The 6,202-nt window shown below is 37.2% G+C and overlaps 1 pseudogene; it reads right to left on the reverse strand.

The window, feature by feature from the left end:
* Nucleotides 1-562: 562 nt before the first annotated feature.
* Nucleotides 563-672, reverse strand: LOC120888260 (U4 spliceosomal RNA; annotated as a pseudogene).
* Between the last annotated feature and the right edge of the window lie 5,530 nt (nt 673-6,202).

Below are 6,202 nucleotides of genomic sequence, written 5' to 3' on the forward strand. Positions count from 1 at the left end.
GGCTTTGGTAGAAGAAGAAGATAAGTGTGAGTTTTGCGTTTTGTGTCCAGAGGATGGAGTGATAAAAGGAATACATGGAGCAGGTGACATGCATATTTCTTCCACCATTTCTGGGAGCATGTTTTGAAACCCTATCAGTTTGGGGATACAAATAGGTGGGGAGTTTGGGGATACAAATAGGTGTACCCTGGGTCTACGTATATAGAGATGATGCATGAATAGACCATATGTTGAATAAAAAATATAACAGGTTACTATTTTAAATAATGGATTGAATTGATATTTTCAAAAATACATGAAATCTGGTATTCACATACAAACATTCAATCCAAGTAGTCATACATCTAGTGGTAATATTAGGGTTACTAATTATACCAAACTGTGTTTGAGTTTTGCTTCGAAAATGATGTTGGAATTCAAAAGTAATGTGTTATAAAAGAAATCTCATAAAAAAGCAAGTAAAGAAACATGGAGAAATACATGGGTTCTGATACTGGGAGTGAATGAAAGTGCATATCAATTTGTGAATATTGGATGAAATGATACACCCTGTGATGTATCGTTTCTGAAGAAATAGGTATTTAACAATTTTGAATGAAAATTTACTTCAATTAGCAATAATCGCGCCTCGGATAAACCTCATTGGCTACGATACTGCCACTGCGCAAAGCTGGCAAAAAAATTTACTTCAAAATACACATCATGCCCCATATGAATATACTTTCATTGATGTTAAACTGGGTCACTTACTGTAGAAATATTAAGGTTAGTACTCAATATTCACTGAAGTTCAGTTTGAGTATTCAGAAATGAATATGTATGTCAAGAAAATTAATATTTCTGAGAAATATCTTGTGAGAAGTTGATTATAAATCCACACAGATGGACTTGAAAAAATCAAAGTAGTATAAGTATATGAAACATATATTTCATGTTTGCAAATCCATACTATATATTTAATATATTAAAATTTAATAGTACGTATGCCAATCGAAATTCCTAAGGGGATATATATCCTTCACATATGTACCAAAATATTCATTTTCCTCTACATTGTTTCATGGATAAACTTGTTGAAGTATAAGCTCACCACAGATTGAATTTTCAGTGACCTCAGTGTATTTGGGGGGCAGTGATCTCTTCATGAAATTTGTATTTTCCAAAGTCAGAATACTCTCAAGAATATACCTGTGATGTCAGTAGGATTATATATGTGTATATAAAAATGTACATTGTGACCCAGGCGACAGAGACAGGGAGTCAGGAAGTTACATATTTGTTAATTTTGAAAATTCATGGAGAAATAAAAGGAGAAAAATGTGTGACAGGTTTTATAATATGTATCTCTGATGAAGCAAAAGGCAAGTCCAAGTATACACCCAGCCTCCTATCAAATGCCTCTACTTCTATTCCTTTAGGATTATTTTTATGGATGTAGTCAGAGTCTAGTAGGTTATGGTTAGTGTCAGAGATTCAATATTTCAAATGGCAAAACGGAAAATGAGTCTAATATATATGCGAACACGTGCCACATAAAAATCTTCCACTGTCATCCACCACACTGCCTTGACATTACTATCACCCCAAATAAGACACTATGAGAGGAGAAGAGGAAAAAAATCTGTGAATACATATCTGGAATTAGAAATACTGAGGAGCTCACAAACTTGGGTGTGGAAGAAGAGATCCCAAAAGTAGGGGACAGGGTAAACATTCCACAAACATGGAACTTTGCTGGCCTAATGACTTCTTAACTATCTGCCTCTGACATTTGTGCACTAGAAATATAGCTTTGTGCTTTAGCTTCCTTTGCAGTGAGACCATGAAAGCTTGGTCTCTTTGTAGGTAACTGTGGCCATTGGGGTATGAATGTCTCCCTGGGTGGATTGTGAAGCCTTTGGCTCACCCTCCAGTTTTAATGGCATTTCTTGCAGCTTCCCTGGAAATTTGGTGTTTGTTGTTGAAATACATAAAGGTCAACTGGGACACAGTGCTGGAGGGAGCTCTGTCATGTGGGGTGAGGCAGGGTCTGAAGGAAAAAACACAAACTGGGCTGCTACCCCATATATCTTTCCCACATGAGCATAGCAACTTGATTCTGAGCATTGCAACAAATCCTCTCCCCAGAACAACATGCCTTTATAGTTCAGGGTCTCCTGGCTGCTCCTTGTCAGTCACATGTCATTTGGAAGCCAATGACAGAAGCATAGGGGCCCACCACAGACGTTGGTCACACACGTGCACTCAAATGCTCCAGGCGCAGTTCCCTGCTGGCTCCTACTCACTGGCATCTGTGTTCTTCACCATGGACATGAATTCCACTCTGTCAAAAATGGCACTCGCTGGTTCAGTCATGATGAGGAACAGGTGATCTGAAGGTTCTCCGGGGATTTTGGTAATGGAATTCTCAAAAACTTCATGGTTTTGGCCTAGCCATATTTCAAGAAAGAAGAAGTGTGCACTGTGGGTTTTGATTCATTCAGCAGCCATTAAGGGTTGAGGAATCCCTGTCAATAAAGCTCTGGAGATTGCATGCAGGCAAGGATTTTCAAGGAGTGGCAAAAGGTCACAGGAATCCAGGCCCATTGGGGTCTAAAATATGAGGTTCATGTGAGTTTTGGCTCTCAACTAGAGCTGAAAAGGCTTTAACAGCAAAATCATGTGAACACCTTGCTGAGATTCTCAGTGTTCTGGAGAAAGCCACCCTCAGCCTAGATCTCAGTTTCCAAAGGCTCCTCTAATGCCTGGCCTTCTCAAATCCCAACACAATTCATGGCAACAGTTCTCTGAGGTTCCAGAACTCAGTCTCTAATGGCATCACACCAGAGTTCAAGCTGAGGTGGACCCAGTCATCTTTTCCAACCACCACACAAAAGACCACTATTCTAACAAAAACACTCCCACATGGCCCTCATCTTCTTCCATACAGACACTCATTATAACATTCTGGCTGGGGGTTTGCATAGGGGGAGCAGTCTAAGATGGGGTGCAAAGTACGCTCTCATGCCCATCATGTGCCAAATGTCATGGTGGCCTGGACACTCTTCCTGAGAAACAGGATAGATAAAATGGGCCTGTAGTTAATACTGCTCTTCTTCTCAAATTAGAGGCCTCCTGCCTGTCAGGGGTAGATTCTTTATGCATACTGGACTCATGAAAAAACCCAAAGACCTGTGTGATAGTTACTGGAAGGCTTGCAACAACTCATTTGACCCAGAGGATCCCTGTTCTTACTTCATCGGGGTCAGGAGCCTGACCAGAGGAAGGCAAGAGACTTCATCCAATATTACACTTCTTTTTCATCCTTTTAGATTTGGATGAGCACATGGGATTTTTCTTGAGTTTCCTGGGGTGCTGAGAATGTAATTCACAGCCACACACAGGGCCAAGAGTCTGATTCAGACACAGCTTTTACAAAGCACTTTACCTAAAAGGCACAGATTAGGCCTCTTCGTTTCCATTTGAAACTGTTTTCTTGAGGATTCCCAAAGGAGTGCCTGAAGGCAAAGACCTCCCTGACTTTCAGGGGAACAGAACAATAGGGAGGAAAGAAACCTGGAGAAAAACTTTTCTTTGATTGAACACTGTGGCACTGACAGCTCCTAATCCTGAAACTTGGGTGGCTTTGTATCCAAGCAGGGATTCTCCAGAGAGATCCTTATCAGTCATGCTCATTTTTGACTTTTCAGAGATGCTTGCCACTCCCTTCATCAATCCAGTCCATGACCATGTCACAGAGCTTGATGGTGGTACACATCTTGGACACAAAACCATGAACCCCTTCAGAGAGCGGCCAAAATTCAGGAAGAATACAGGAACTTAGGATCTTGGTAGGTGTTGCCCATCTGCAAGGCAAGCAGCAGTCCATTCATAAATTGGCCAGGAGGAGTCCTGCAAAGATTTCCACTAGACAGGACACATTCACGGCTGCATTCTTCTCTCTACTCTCTTTAACCACAAACCCAGTGGGATCCGCTGACATAGACAGACTCACTAGTTAACAGTCCATTTCAAACCAACAACAACCACAACAACAAAAAACGTTTTTCCTTCATGTTCTCAGAACATGAGACAAAACCACAAATTGAAACACACACCCACTAAGACAAAAAAACCACCCCTGTATTTGGTCTGCATCTATCCACTCTGTCCTCTGACTAGTCGGTGAAAATATGTTCCCCAGCAGTGGCCTGTCCTGTCTCAGCTCTGGTCTCCTTGGCCATCTCTGTGTAGTTGTCAGGAGCCAGCAATGAGCCAACACTTCTTTCTCAGGAAAGGCCCGTGTTCAGACCATTCAAGGCATTTGGCTATCAACACATCACCAGGTGCCAAGAAAGAATGACTCTGGCCTTGGTACAGAAAAACAAGTGAGCCCACTGGGACTGGAACTGCCTCTGGGTGCCTCGCCTCCTGGATCCCAAGTTAAGCACCTCTGGGTTCAATCCCTGATGCCTTCAAAAATAACATGTAGTTATCAGGATAGAAATATTTTTCTGTGTTTGAGTGTATATATATGTATGTGGGTGTATTGTAATGTGGAAAGACTGACTAAAAAGAAATATGCCAGCATGCTAATGATAGATCTCTCGAGTTTATAAAATTAAATTGATTTTTTAGCATTTATTGTAGTTTTATTTATTTTACAGGCCCCATTTAGTCATTAGGTTTTACAATCTGAAAAGAAATATAATAAACTTAATTAAAAATACAACTTCGTAATATATCATTTATCTTCCTTCCATTTACTCTCATCCCTATTGGTATGAATTATTTGGAAAAATAGAGAAGAAATAGCAAATGGTGAATTCAGGTAATGAAATATTTGGATGTTTATATCATGACAAATTTTCTTTTTATTTTTTTAATTTGAACTTATGATTTTCAGTTATGCTTGAAAAACAGACTCTATCCTGAACCATGCATGGATCTTTATGAAATGACAGTATTTAATTATTATTTTCAAGGTCTAACTAAGAAAATATTCCATTTACACAAAATACAGATTTCACTTAATATAATAGTAAACCATGCAGAGTGTCTGAGGAAACAAGCAGAGGTTTGGAAATGTGAGGTGTTGAGGGACATAGGGTGGGTAAATTCTAGCAATACCAATCCACACTGTGAGAGCAGAACCATCTCAATGCCTACATATCTTTTTAAATTGTCATCTCAGGATAGTCTACACTGCTCAACTTAACTTCAAAATAAAACAAATGTTATAGGCATTTCAAAGCAACATTTTTTAAAAAAAAATCTCTGAATTTTAACCTGGGCTATGAAAAATCTTAAGTGGGAATGAGGCTGTGTAATTTAATTAAATTATCTTTGAATATGAAACTTATAACATACACTCTGCAGCATAATATTGGACCTTTGTGTCATCACTATGTTTTTTTAAAATTATATTTCTAATTATTAACTATTCACAGGACATGTAATAACTTAAAAGTTTTTGGTATTATTGCCTCTATTTCATAGATGTAGAAACCAAGGAATATACACAAAATAGTATAACTGAGACTTACTTAATAAAAAAATTTTATTATATGTGTTTATTATGAAAAATTTAAAATAAACCATTTTAAGTAAATAATGAGGCAAATGTTTTGTAATGTTTCAGCAAAAATATGTAAGATCTCTAGATCAAACATTAAGATAAAACAGATAAACTATAGGAGGCATGAATAAATGGAGAGATATACTGTATTTATGGATTGAAATTCTCTTTGTTTTTAAGATATTACTTTTTTAAATCACCTATGAGTTGAAGTTTATCATAATCCCAGACTATACAAAAATGGTATCTACAAAAGTGGAAATTTATAAAGGAGAAATTTATATTGTGAATTTTAAAATTTATATTAAAATGCAAAATATCTGGGATAGAAAAAATAATATCACAAAATCTCTTTATAGGAAATGAATACCATTTGATTTTAAGGCTTACTAAAAGTTAAGGGTATACAAATAATTCATTGTTTTCAAAAAATCATATATGTGCATAGATACCAACTTTATTTTTTATTATCATAAAACAAATTTTCGTATCAATACTTGGTAGTGACCTAATGATTGCAAACTTGCTAATTCTGACTACATAACATATTTGAGTATGCATGCTGTTTAATGCCAGTCTTTTCTGTATGTAGATTTGTTTTTAATTCAAATTTTTATTTTTAGAAACTGTAAAAAATAATACAAA

Source organism: Ictidomys tridecemlineatus, chromosome 16, assembly GCF_052094955.1.
Source record: "Ictidomys tridecemlineatus isolate mIctTri1 chromosome 16, mIctTri1.hap1, whole genome shotgun sequence".
Classification (NCBI taxonomy): domain Eukaryota; kingdom Metazoa; phylum Chordata; class Mammalia; order Rodentia; family Sciuridae; genus Ictidomys; species Ictidomys tridecemlineatus.